The 14,986-nt window shown below is 37.9% G+C and overlaps 1 long non-coding RNA gene across 1 annotated transcript in view; it reads right to left on the reverse strand.

Annotated features, from left to right (window-relative positions):
• The window catches only part of LOC134159863 (uncharacterized), a 36,034-nt gene extending 21,881 nt beyond the window's left edge, over window positions 1–14,153 (reverse strand). The window contains exon 1 of the long non-coding RNA XR_009963334.1: window positions 14,075–14,153. This is a non-coding gene — a long non-coding RNA (uncharacterized LOC134159863). The remainder of the gene's footprint in view (window positions 1–14,074) is intronic.
• Window positions 14,154–14,986: the final 833 nt, after the last annotated feature.

Below are 14,986 nucleotides of genomic sequence, written 5' to 3' on the forward strand. Positions count from 1 at the left end.
GGCTTCTAAAAAATCATATCCAATCAGATGGAACAAAGTTGGTTGGAGTTTTCTGAAGAAACAAAGAGCATATTCATGAAGAGGAGGAAGGTACATGACACCCAGATTGTCCACCATCTCTCACTGCTTTCGGTACACTTTCAGAAAGAAAATTGAAAATGAGCTTACTTTTGCATAACCAGCATCATGCATTAGTCCCCAGGCTAGATCATCACAAAAAATCCCTGAACTATCAAGTGTTATAATTCCCTTAAATCAGCATAAAAATATCTGAAAAATCTTCAGTTTTCCTAAACTTTAATACGTCTAAAAGGGGCAGGTAGCAATTCTGCTGGGTGGGGAAGAAATGGTGAAATCAGGGAGCAAAGCCCTGACTACCTGAAAAAAAAAAAAAAAATCTTAACAACCCAACAGTACCCCAGGGTCTGATTTGTTGAAACCATTTCAGTTTAACACTAAATTATCTAGATTTTAAAACAGCAATACAAATAAGATATGATCAAGAATAAGAGGAAGAATATATTTGTTTAGGATATTAATGTAGACATTTCCTGCAATTCAGCAATTTGTGAGCAACAAAATAGATCCCATTGGCATTGAGCTTTTGACCTGCAATATAGCTATAAAGATACCTTTGAGATTTGTCTGTTCGCCTGGAGCTAATCTGCTGGCTTGATTCCTGAAGTTTGTTGAAGAACATTGTATGTATTGCATGATAAACACCACATAGAGAGTTTTCTGAGAAAGCTCTGCCTCAGAAATAAAATAGTGACATTTTAAATGCCAAGGATTATCAACTGGTGGAAAATAATAAGATATCACTCTGCTGGGATTTCTTTAATGCCTTTAATCCTGCAATGAAAACTGAGGACAGGTGTGTATGGTCGAACAAAAAAAGGAGAAGCCTGATTCTTTAGCAAAAAATCCAGGTGAATCCTTTCAACATACCATTTTCCCTGAAGAATGTTTAATATACATTTACTCAATATGCATAGAAATCCTAAAGTACCTGGGGAATAAAAAAGATTCTTATTTCTAACTTGATTGGAATTGGAATTACTAGCAATGCTATGAGAAAGCTTGTAGTCAGGAGATCTGTGGACTGATGTCTTAACTGAAGAGGTCCAGGGAAAAGAATTAGAATTAGTCACAGACCTTCTGAACACCTAGCCAAATCCACCTCCAAAGCTTTGGAGATTTGTCTGTTCCTATTTAAATATGACAAGACCTGCAATGGAAATACATTTCACACCAAGCATTCTTAAGTCTGCCCAGTGTGGAGATGCCCTCAAACCCCTGCACTTAAGCCATCCTTAGTCTGGACTAAAGAACTTCAGACTGCAGGGTGACTGCCTGCTTCCACCAAACCTGGTGAGAAAGCTCTCACTGACTTCTGTGGAGCCAGAATTTCAGACTAGGGTCCTCTATCACCATTTATGCACAGCATAGTGCTGCTTACTTACATTTCCACACATGTACACATGACTGCACTGACTTCTTATAAAGCTGTACTATGGACTAGAATATTACTGGCAAAAGAGAAAAATCATTGAATTTCTAAGGCAGCAAATTTCCTGAAGGCCAGCAAAATCAAAATATTGGCATCCTGACACTGTTGCTTTGGACTTGTGTTTCAGTCAAAGCTAGGATCTGCCTTGCTTCCTGGTTAGCTTTTAAAATGGGAAGCTTAAAGGGCAACAGTATGTCTGTGTAAGAGCCGAGGGCAGGGCTTGTCACAGTATGCTGGTTTTGGCTGGGCTATTTTTTTTCATAGTAGCTAGTGTGATGCTCTGTTTCTGTTTTGTGATGAAAACAGTGTTGGTAATACACAGGTGTTTTTGTTATTGCTGAGCAGTGCTCACACAGTCAAGGCCTTTTCTACCTCTCACACCTCCAGTGAGTGAGCTGGAGGTGCACAAGGAATTGAGAGGGGACACAGCTGGGACAGCTCACCCTAGCTGATCAAAGGGATATTCCATACCACATAGCATCATGCTTAGCAATATAAAGCTGGTGGGGAGAAGAAAGAACGGTGGGACATTCATAGTGATGGTGTTTGTCTTCCCAAGTAATTGTTACACTTGATGGGGTCCTGCTTTCCTGGAGATGGCTGAACACCTGCCTGCCAAAGGGAACTGGTGAATGAATTCCTTGGTTTGCTTTACTTGTACACACAGCTTTTGCTTTACCTATTAAACTGTCTTTAATTCAACCATGTGTTTTTTACTTTTACCCTTCCAGTTCTCTTCCCCGTCCCTCTATGGGGGAACGAGCGAGCAGCTTGTGGTATTTAGCTGCTGGCTGGGGTTAAACCACAGTGAGGATGGGAGTCCTTCTGCCCTGCTACAGTTTCCTGCATCAGTCAGTGGTCTAACTTCAGAGATCAACCCTATTAGCATGCATACCACCTGTATACGTTTTATTTGTAGAAGTAGAAAATGCATAGGTTCTCTACTTGGGAAAAGAAGAGGGTGTGCTGTTCAATGCATTCAAATTAGATTGCCTTTATGGACAGAAGTCCTACTTGTGTGATAAAAGGCAGGGCATTTATCAATGTTACTCTTTCTTATTGCTATTCAATCCTTTATAAAACTCAGCCTGAAAACATCTGCTGAAACTTTCTTCGTCTTACAATTTACCTATTTTCAATAAAAAGGACTTTGGATAGAGCTAAGCCATTTTCTTCTTTCATTGTTAATACTGACTTTGCTTTCCAATTGCTGAAATCCGTCTGCAGCTCACTGCTTTCCTTTCTGAACATGTAGTTCCAAGACCTCCTTTTTTTAACCAAAGAAGATTCACCTGGGGACTGTCTCCTAGGAGATTAGATGAAGATTAAAGCAGAACACCACATTTTAATCAGATTTTTGCGCTTTGCATACAAATAAATTGTCATGTAACAATGAAGATCTTTCTATTAATAAGAAATGTATTAATGTTAAATGGAAAACACTAGCACTATTGTCTGGCAGACATTTAGACCTTATTAAAAATTGAAGCAATCAACAAGTTCACAGTTATACCAGAGTGGGAATCTGATTTAAATAGAGTTTTGATCTAAAGCAATACCACTAACATCTTTATCTGCAAAAATAAGCCAATGACTAGTACTTATAAGACAGTCTTGTATGCAACACTTTGGCTAGGTAAATACAAAATAAACTAACTGAACTAAACCTAAAAATCCTATTTAGTGGTTTTATTACATTTGCTGGGGTTTGTTTCATTTTCCATTTGACAAAAAATTCTGTTAAGTAGAAAGATCCTGCTGATGGAAAAAATTAAAATAGCATATATCTTTGAAAAGGGTTAAAATGTGGTAGAGTTCTTGTTAGCATGAGGGTTATGAAGTTGCCGTTATAGCTTTTTTACCTGTTTTTTTATTATCTCTTCATAGCTACTGTTGGATTAAAAGGTATTTTGCTTTGAATTGGCTGTTTTCCCTCTGCAGAATTGGCTTCCTATGCCTGCTGCAGTTTGAAACAAACCCCCTTCTGAACAGAAATTCCAAATTTTCCAAATCACATTAGGAAGGAAGAACTTAGCATCAAAAGGCCAAGCTGCCACTATTTCTTCCTGATGACTCTCATTTAACAGCCATTAAAATGCAAATAGAACTATGATTTTCAGATCACAAAATTAACATTAACAGCTGGAATGATTGATTAAAGGTCATGGCAACTGTATAACTTAATTTCTTATATAATTGTGTTCAGTTTTCTGCAGATTGTTTGGATTTGTGAATTAATTTTAGCTGTTGCTGAACACTGACAGATGCATTTATTGGTCTCTCTTTTTTGTTAATATCTTCTTGTGTGAATGATCCCCTTCTTTCCAGGAACCAGAAGAGTACCCAGAGGGGACACTCCAGAATTACTGTCTTCAACTAACAGGTTTTGCAGCATATTAGCAGATACTCAGAAGTTTTTTATTGACCCAGACAAGACCAAAATGACAATTAATGTGTAGCTAACAAGTTGCTCTTCCCAGAGCTTTCTTATGCATTTGTTTACAGAACAGAATAAAAATGGCATATAAGTTCCCAAGAGGCTTTGAGCTAAAGGTTCAGATGCTACCTGAGCAGACCATCTTAGATCTGGCTTGCTTTAATGAATGAAATAAGCCACAGGTAGACAAACTTTCATATTACTTTAGAGTCAAGACATTGATAGGATGAGAAAGGTAAGATTTCAGGCAGTACCTGCCTGTACAATTCTTAGGATGTGCAAAAATGGAACTCAGCTGTAATTCTTATTCTATAGCAAGAGTCATTTTTCAAAAGTTCTCACAGCAAGATCTGCAAATACATGCCACCCACAAATGCAGCCAGAATTTCAGAAGAATTCAACCAAGTGTTTGAGCTTTTTTGAAATCTGCTTGCTTATTTCAGTGCTTAACTGGCAGCACATCTAAAATCCCTGTCCCAGTGACAGTGAAAATATGACCCTAGAGAATATGATTTAAGGCCAGAGAGAGTCTAAACTAGCATAACTTGTACCTGATCTCACTCCCACATCCCAGCAAGAACATGGCATCAGCTCCAATGCCTGCACCTCTCCCCAGTGAGAGCTCCCTTCACCATCCTCAGTTGCTCAGTCCAAAGTCTGTCTGTTCAGAAGTGCTGGTGTTTGTGTCTACTGGGAGCCAGACGAGATTACCAAAATATTTCTGCATTTAAAAAGATCAGGGGAGTGTGGCAGTCTGAAATCAGGGTGAGACAAAGTGGTATGGAGATATAACAACATATTTTATATTGTATTTCCCTTGGTACCGCTGGCGACAGATCTCTTTCAGGGCCATTGAGACATTCTTACCTGACAAACTCCTTGGTTTTGGAAAAATGCAAGGCCATGCTGATGCATCCACTCCCTTCCAGGGGCAAAGAGTAACTTCTGAGGCTTCTCCTCTTTCTAGTGAAGTTTGATATAGAGTATTGGAGAAGGTTTATGGAGCACAGGGGAGGCAAAGAGCCCATCCTGTGTGTGCCTGTAGGCGATTTCCAATCCCAAAATGGGCTTTTGAGTCCTACATTTTCCTGACAAACTCCTTCTCACAGCCTCTCCTGTGAGGAGAAAAAGCAGTTCTAGAGCATGTACATCAGGGCAGGGAGTGTCGTAACAGCAGTAAGCTAAGCAATCCCCCTCATGGGGGAAGAAGCTGGATAGTTTTTACTTCTGTAGGCTTCCACAGCCCTTTAAGTATGAAGGTTTAGCTGTAAAAAATCCAAGCCACTTCAGCAATGTCCAAAGGTCTAATTGTTGTTAAAACCAGGAAACGGAGAGCCTGGAATTACCCTGTTCAGGCAAATGACAGCAAACAGGAATTAGAATGGTTACTCTTCCACAGGCAGAGGAAGGAATGAAATGAAATTAGCCTTTAAAGTTTCGTCACAGATGGCAGGATAATGAGTCCCTTTTAAATGAACTGAGTGTTCTCACAGCAAAAGTCTCATCTCAAAGCCACATCACTGCTTTCATAGCCATTATTCTCTGCTACCTACCTTCTGCCATGCCCCATACATGAGGGAGAACAGAGTATCTTGACACATATGAGAAGAGGATTTTACCTTGTGGGTTTACAACTAGCACTTGTAAGGACCTGAACTTCTGCCCTTGAAATTCTTTGTTTGTCAGGCAAATACAGATTGCATGAAGAGCATGACAAAAGCAGTCCCATAGCCATTGTCCACATAGCATTATCCCAGTACAGAAGGACTGTCTTTTGTGAGGAGAAGGTAATTATTTTCAGGCACACTAAGTCTTGATTTCTATAGTAAAATTGCCAAAGGGAGACATCAATATATGTTATAATGGACTTGGCTGCTCCCACATTCCATCTTTTACCTATGCTATTCAACAGCTGTCAGAGGGGTTCCTTTTGGGTTATACAATGTTATCACAGATACACCAGCCTCTCTTCATGTGAAATTCAAATAAATTAGTCACATTTTTCAGAAGTTCATTAACATATATAGAATTCCACCCTATTAAGAAATTAAATGTTTTTGTCATACATACTTTTCATTACGTAGCTGTCAGACAATGTTAGTAAAGTACCACAGTGGCTTTAGTTCACATCAGTGTAGCTTTTAGACCTATTTCACATTATATCTCTTTTTAATGTATATAAATTGTATTTTTAAAATTAATTTTTAAAATATCAATTATTAATATAGAAGGAGAATTGTTCTGTGTAAAAATAGCTTTGAATTTTTATAGTACTGCAGTTAGTGGACAAAAGAATATTGTCCCAAGAATAGTGGCCCAATAATATTTTGCATGTAGCAAATAAAAGACAGTGAGAGCACCTAAAAATTGCCCTAAAAGAAATGGTTCAGGAACACCTTAAAACTTAAAGAAAGCTGTCATTTCAGGGTATGAGATTGTTACTGGATAACACAGAATTTTCTCTAACTGAAGAGCAATGCTTTGCCTAATATTGGTACAATACAGTAATACTGTGAAATGCCAATTCATACCAATCAATCATACCAATTCAATGAAAATGTCCTTTTGGCTTAATACATCCAAGCAAATGGTTCCTCATTTGCAAATATGGTAAGACTAAAATTATGCAAAAAATGTGCAGTTATATATCTACATATATTTGAAAAACTGGAATGAATAATTAACTGTTAGTACAGCAGTGCTGTGGAGCCAGAAATATGGATTATTCAGACCCAGAAAGGGAAGTTTTTAATATCCTAATATGAAATCCAATAACATTTTGATATGCATGTTGACAATGTTCCTTTTTCTTCAGTCACAATTTTGCTAAGTTGCACTAGTACTGAGCCCTTGGCAAAACTGTTTCCTTCATTATGTAAGTGATAAGTAGCCATATTATTATTCATTGAGATTCCCTGAATGGTTTTATTTTTGCAAGCACCTGCTTGCTTTTAAATGTGCTTCTCCCTTTGTTTTGCCAATATATTCAGTACCTGTGGGTTTTCTGTGTATGTGGGGGAAAGTTTTCATATGGCATGCATTTGGGGGGTTTGGATGTGTTATTGCTTTTCTTCAGTACTCTTACATATTTCATCTATACTCCTGCAATATCTCTCTAATTGAATCTATAAGTCAGAAGTTTAAGTCACATTTAAGATAGCTTATTATCATCTTGTTGCTACTTGCTTTCGATTAAGATAAAACCCCCATATTTTTGTGTTTGGTTCATATTTCTGTAATTGTTCTTATTTTCATGTAAGGTTTTGACACTGATACACTAACTGAAGCCTCACAACCATTCTAGAAGTAAATGAAGGCTGCAAAGCAGAAATAACTTACCCAAATTTACAGACAAAGTGGGGACCAGACGAGTTTAGATGCCCTGGTTTCACCCCACTGAAGCCTGCAGATGATCTGCCATTGATTTTCTTTGACTTTTGATCAGTCTCGGTATCATCTCTCTCTTCTCACTCTGACTTCATATGGTTCATTACTGTAATCTTGCTAGGGGTTATGAACTTCACTCTTTTCTAATATTGCAGTTAGTGCACTCCTGTGTTATGAGAGCCTTCAACTACTAGATTAAAAAAAGTAGTAACTGATCCTTGCATGGATGAAAACAACCCTGGCTTAAATGGAAGACAGTGCAACCACAACAAGTAATGCAGATAATGTAGGAGCATGCATTTTGCTATTTACTGCTAGTTAAAGCTGTTGAAGCTTTCTTTCACTTTGCTGGTAGTTCTGAAGCTGATCCTTCCTCTGAGTGCTAAACTGTTCTTGCAAGTAGAGAATACTTGCAAGTATTCTCTACTTTTTCCCTTGTTAATATCTGACTACAGATTTCTTGAATGTACGCATTATTTCAAACACTATGTTGAATACTTCCTCAAAAATAATTCCCTGTCTGCAGTTTATGCTTGAGTAATCCATAGGAGGGATTCACTGTTTGAAATATCATGCTCAAACTCTCTGGATTGAGCATACAATTTTCTTGGCATGTCTTTATGCTCTGATTACATGTTATAACTCTTAGATTAGTAGTCAAAATTTAAAAGCTCACTTTTTAAATATTTTTTTTAGTTGTGAATTTAATAATCAATTTATTAAAATTGACTTGAAATATGAGCTTTCAGTAAGCAATCTTCCCAAAAAGTTCAGTGACCAAAGTTACAAACTTGAATTATTATTCTGGCTGGGAAGTTTTAAACAGAGTTTAAAGAGTCAAATAGCAAGGTTGTTAATATACATCGAAAAGTTTTAGGGATATTAACCAAATCGTCTTAGCTACCTAAAGTACCAAAACCACTATTAGAGATTTCTATGCTGGCTCTAAGAAAGAGGACAGAGGACATTTTTTTGCAACAGATTCCTCTACAACATGAATTATGTAAGTGCCTCAGAAATATAACTGAATCTTTTGACATTACAGAAATGTGATCAGTGTGATTTGATTCTTCTGTCTAAAACAAAGCAGTTGTAGAAGTCAGAGAAACTAAGAGCTTTATGAAGCCCTATCTTGGGGAATATATACTGATAACATTAAACCAATTTTTTCATAGCGGTTCTTATAATTGGGAAAAGACTGTATTTGTGTGTGAGAGAGACAGGAGCCAAGGAGAAAAGAGAGAAATTCTGCAAATGTTAGTTTCAAAGCCAGTAACCCCCCTGTGTTTTATGCTTAGAGTAAAACTTCTTTGAAGTTCAGACTATCACTTAGCTGTATGCTTTCACCATATTTTGAACACTGAAAGGATATTAAGTATTACTGTCACACAACCAGTTATTATTAACAATAGCAACAAGCAAACCTAAATTTGATTCATATGATTTGCCAATCTGACATATTTGCTGTCAGTAAATATTCATGCAGTCAAGCTTCACTTCCACAGATGTTCGAAACATTGATTTTCACCTTTGAATTCTGAGATATTCAGAAAACAACAACAACCAGAAAAAACATATCTAAGTTTTGTTGTTATAATTTTCATTGACGTAGGTGATTACCTAAGTCATTCAATCAGAGAGCAGAAACAATGCATACGACTTACATAATTAACACCAGGCTGAAAAGTAGGGAATGCTTGCAACACCTCTTTGTGAGCTAGTCCAACACAGAAAAGATTTTGGGAAGAAAATTCTAATATATGAAAAGTAGACCCCACTTACTCCCTTTTGTTCATCAGTCTTTCTGTGGATTAACAGAAATGCTGGTAGAGCTAGCCACAAACTAATCAATCACCCTTCTAATTTCCTTCAAATTTCTAAAACAACAGGGTTTCTCCATGTTGCTTAATAAAGACTGAGCTCCCAAAGGATCCTGTGTCTCAACCTTGCAATTGGCAGGGCCTAGAAGCCACTAAAGCTGTTTGAAAAGAGGCAGCTGCCAGCACCACATAACTTGCCATGACCAGCTGGTCCCATTATGCAAACAAGAGTGTCCCTTGGCAAAGCAATCCAACAGGCTCCAGAGTGTATGACTGTATTTCAGCTGGTAGTTTTGAATGAAAACAAAAGTTGGTGAAAGGAAAAGGTGCTATGTATAAGTAGTTTTCATCTATCCTGCCTCTGCTGTGGGTGGGTGAATGTCACTCCAACCTTTTTCTGGAAAAGACAGCTATTAATTACAAGCATCAAAGGGTTGTCCTGCAAAGCCGTCATGGACCAATGCTGGTCTCAGAAGTGAACTGTTTTTTGAGCGCCTTGGCTGTGATTGTAGTCACAGTGATCTGTTAATCTTCTCTTGCAAAAGACCTTAAAAACATTTCATTCTCCTGCGAGGCTCTTCCAGAACTGCTAACAAGTGCAAATGTGTGATGATCAACCTTCCCCAGACCCAACAAACTCCAGACAAGCTGATATAAAGGCAATATTTTAGTGGAGCAATAAGACACTCACTGATCCCCCTTCTCAGTTTCCAGCGTACAAATTAAGCAAATACTAAAAGTAATGGTGGCAATAAACAGTGTAGTTTGAATGAAAAACTCAGAAATACAGAAAACACAAGATGTAGTAGAGGTGTGGACTCAATGAACAAGATTGTCCTTTTCCTGCCTAGAATGATCTCATTTTTAAATTATATTTTCAAATTATATTTCCCTAACAATCCCGTATCTCCACAAATACAATTACCAGAGCTACCCTAGAGAGTTATTCAGGCAGACTGCAGTGGCTTCAACAGACCTGTTGGCAAACCCATCAGCAGCATAATTTTGTACAAATTGCTATCAAGAACCAAGATGCAAATTCCATACACAGAGTAGGACTAATCAATAGAAGCTCTCAATGCTTTGCCTCAGACCACTCCACAGACAGGCTAATGCCAGTAATGCAGAAGAAAATGGATTCTAGCATTTCAATGTTAACATGCATTTTTTCCTCTCACTGTCCTGATCAGTAAAGGCATTTTGTTTACTTATGCAGCACAACAGGCATCTGGCACCTCAAAGAAAAGAAAAATATAATCAAAATATCAAGATTCCTGCTCATGGAGCTTTCAGGAAGCTGGAGCACTATCCTCTGCCTCTCCCAAGCATCAGTTCAAATTCTGCTACCACTTAAGCATCCGAAACAAGGCTGTGATATTCTACACTGAGTATGTCTAACAGTAGGTTCTCCAAAGACTGTATTACCTTTGGTTTAAGAAAAAAACAAAACAAAACAAAAACAACAAACTGACTATTCTGTTATGAAAATAACTAGGTTTTAGTTATGTAAAAAGTTATAGCAAACACATTTCTTGAACATTATATAGTAATTTTCCCTTCTTTCATATGTGTAGTTCCTCAGATCCAAAATAAAGCCCTCTTAAATATATGAAACTCTCTGCTTCTCTACTTATCATCATTCATAAGTCATAACGTAACAGACACTGTTCCCTGTAGCTTCAGACCGACAGATATTTTTCACTTTCACAACAAATTTTTAGATTCTGAAAATTCTGAAGCTGGTGATTTTAAGCCTCCTACTTACTTTGAAAGTTGCTGAGAATTCAGAATCAGTCTCTGCAATGGTTACCTTCTTCAAGTCTTTCTCACATATCAGTAAAACAAGCATACAGTCTTCTCTTTAAAAGGTGGAAATTAGGCTTTCTTTGTATATTTACAGCTAAAGGGCTTTGCTATCAAAGCAAGCTAAAAACCAGTACAATTCAACTGGGTGTTTAAAAGAAGCTCGTTATTGAATTAAAATTTAAGGGATTGCTTTTAAAAAATATGAACTGCTAAGTGGTATCACAGCTAGAGATTATACCACTGCTGGAGATATGCTATAGTAAAATCAGATAGCAATCAGAAATCTTGTCTCCTCTGAAAAAATGGATGAGAATCCAAAATCTGTGAGAGCAGCAGTGAGAGAGGAGACACACAATTTACTGTTTGATTCTCTGACACTTTAGAGCCACATTCTCTTTATAAACCTGACAGAAGTTCTCTGCCAAAAAAAAAAAAATCTGTAGGTCCATTTCACAAAATTGTGTGTGGACCAAAATAATGAAAGCAAGAAATGGCAAATAAAGCAGAGTTTAATGGAGCTGTTGCAAGGATGAGAAAAGAAATGGATGAAAGCATTTTGCTGGGAAATAAAGGTGCATAAAACAGCTGTGAAGGCTTTTATTTTCTAGTAAAACACACGGTTGCTGCTGACAAAATAACCAAATCAGAAAATATTCCCTTTCAGCCTTCAAAACATTTGTTCTTTGGCTTACAAAACCCAAAAACATCCTCTCCATCTTAAAAGTTTTCTCAGGAATCCTTCTCTTTTTTAATTTCCTATGGGGAAAAACCTTCTGTCAAGGCATAAAATATTTTATATTTCCCACATTTAGTGGGAACAAAACAAAAAGGCAGCTTTCTTGTGAACACTTTCGAGCTTCTGGCTCTCTCTGCCTCCTGTTCTTGGTGCAGATGGACTAGCCTCATGGGAAATTTTCCTCTGACCTCAGCTTTCACATTCCACCTCTTTTGCTCCTCTGTTCACAGAGAGGTTTGACCTCTCCATCTCCTTGCAAGGTGGTCTTCTTGTTCCTCTCACAGCTGTCACAAGGCAGGTATTTCTGACGTGCCCTCATTGCCTACAGCCTCCCTTTCTGTTAAAGAAGAAAAGCTGCAGAAGCACTTGCCTGTCTGCATCAGTTTGACACTGAGTGGTGGACGGAGCACATTGCCTTGTGATAGGTGGCATCACACATGGGATGAAGGTGGGGCAGGCCAGAGGGACCAGCTGAGGAGCCACTGCTTCCCAGCTTTGAAGGACCTTCCTGTTGACATCTTCCAGCCCTTGCTCAGCCTCGAAGCAAGAGGGCTGGGCTGGTATTCACTAGTGACACTTCAGTGAGATCTTCCATTAAAAGATCTTTGTAGAAAATGCTGGTGTCAACATCCTTGGCACCCAGAGGTGTCACACTTTAAGGACAGAAGCACTATTTTTCTAAAGCAACTTGGAGGTAAAACACCAGTCCTGCATTAAAGAGGATAGCTGTCTTCTAATCTCAATTTGTGTGCAGAGCTGACAAGCCAACAACTGATGAAGCAAAAGAAGGCATTTGTCTAAAAGGTCAATTGTTTGCTGATTGTCACACTTCTTGAAGCCTCCCTCAAAGCTTCAGGCATGGAGTAGCTGTCAGGTCCTGGACCAGTTGAGTCTCCATCCTGGCAGTCCTATCCACCCAGTTCTACAAGCACACAGCGCTAAACCATATCTTAGGTCTTACATGTCCTCCCATGCAGTCTTGTTCTTCCTTCTCCCTTTCCCATTATTTAATAAGCTCCTGGATTTGACAAATATTATCCCTAAACAGATGTCAGTACACTGAAAATTAACAAAACTGATGTAGAGAAAGTATTAGGATATTGTCGTATTCAATAGGAAATGAATGCAATCCCTCAAGTCTCTTTCATGTCATTAATATTTGCAAAAAATTTTAATAGTGACAATTTATATGATGATTTAACTGCATTATCAAATCAATCTATTTCTCTCACATCTAGTTGGCCTCATAGAACAATAAAGTTACCACACTGAAAAATTCCAGTCTCATTTTACGTACTGTTTCACCGTGTATCTGGACGACTTCTGTGTTTGGCAATGATGTACTACAGAAGGTTTCCCTCTAAAAACCTCTCACTACTGCCTCTTACAATATTTATACTGGGACATCAATTTCCCAAGACTGTTTTAAATTTTGTAATTCCATGCCATCAGAAATAGAGTGCTCATATCCAGAAGCTTGAGTAGAAATGTTTTCCAGATATGTTACTTTAAGTGCCGTCCTTCATTCTGTCCTTAAGTCACCCCCAAGTTTTACTTGTAGAAGTATTGTTCTTCATTCTTCTCTGTTTCCTTAATTTCATTTTCTTGCTGAAATTTGATTATGTGCTTCTGCAGGGAGAGTATTTTAGAAAGGCAGTCTTTGAGGACAGGAGAAAATTACTAGTTTGCACAAACAGTGGGGGAAAACTTGCACTTGCATTCAGGAAAAGTCCTAATGACTTCAGTAGGAGGCTTGCTAAAATGTAAAATTGAAGGTACTGTATTTTGGAAGTCTGCTTAATCTGACTTCACCCCACCACAAAATCCTGAAGGATCTCCAGTGTTGACACATAAACTTGATGCCAAAGACTTAAATCTGCATGATTAGCTTCACGCATATGCATAGTTAATTCAGGAATTTCAATACTTGAAGGGATAAACCAGGACAACTCTTACTATGATTTGCACCCACATGTGTCAATATGCAGTCTGTCCTGATTTAATTTCCCAAAATAAAATATTACATTTTGATCCAGAGAGGAAAACTTTGATGTTTTTGTAAAAGGAAAAAGGCAGTTAAATCATTTAGTATTTCAGCAGCAGAGAGTATTCCCTTGTTCCTTCCAAAAGGTCCTATCTGATTTTGGGCTGGGGATTTAGACTGAAGTGTTACTAGGTGATAACTATTGGCATGTTCTATGCATGCAGAATGTTTAATGTGAATTCCTGGGGCCAGATCTGCATGCATAGCTGCAGCCATATATTAGGCCTATGGTTTGAACTCACTCATTTCAGTAAAATCATACACTTAAAAAAGTCAGGCCCTGGGTATTTAGAGCAGGTTATGCAAATGGCTGTTAAGTGCTGTTGAGACTTACCCTTTCTGTATTAGCCAAGAACCTGAGCTCCTATGCCATCAACAGATGCTTGTTTACATAAACTCATTTATGATATACCCCGTAAAACATATTTGGGCAATGTGTTCAGGGCTTTAACAATCTGCTTTAATTGCATGAAAACTTAGAATTATTTTTAAAATATTTCCGTTATTAAATAATTGACTTGAATCTGTGCAAACTGATGAAAGTCCTGTCAAAACAAATATTCACACTCAGGTTAGTAGCACCTGAAGCAATAGCTCCTTAGAGAAATGGTGACCTTATTAATGATTTTCAGTGACGCAAATGGTATCACTATGCTACTGCTAGGACTAGGTTACATCATTTTCTCAGCAATGCCTAAGCAATGTAAGTCTAATTTATTTTCTGCCTTATTGCCTGGCTGCTCCTCAGTTTTGTATTATAACAGTTTATGTACCTTTGTGGAATGTCATCATTCATGATCAAAAAAGGTGGAAGTACCAAGTTTGAAATGGCTTGATCAAATCCAGATTTACCTTCTGAATTTTGCTCTACACAGCAGCAAAGAAGTGAGGTACTTCCCAGGCACAAGCTTGTGTACAGTATCAGAGTGCCTGTCAGTATCAGAGAAGTAAAATATAAGAGCACTTTAATTCTTTAAGAGAGCCATTACAAAGTTAGGGAACACATTGTATGACTATACTGAGAATGCTTGAAAGTGAAAATGATCGTCAGAGCTTAGTTCTAACGTTAGCTCTCTTCTACAGCAATATCAGGCTTTCAGACCTCCTCTTTGTACACCTTTTTATCTGTTACACACAATCTGCTAGGTGCATACTCTATGATCCTTAGAAGTAAAGCAGAGGATTCAAAGACTGTGCCAATATAGGAATGAGATTGGATTTTTCCCGTATAGAGCAACTCCAAATT

This window comes from Pezoporus occidentalis, unplaced genomic scaffold (genome assembly GCF_034315485.1).
Source record: "Pezoporus occidentalis ecotype Australia unplaced genomic scaffold, CSIRO_AGI_Poc_V1 ctg152, whole genome shotgun sequence".
NCBI classification, from domain to species: domain Eukaryota; kingdom Metazoa; phylum Chordata; class Aves; order Psittaciformes; family Psittacidae; genus Pezoporus; species Pezoporus occidentalis.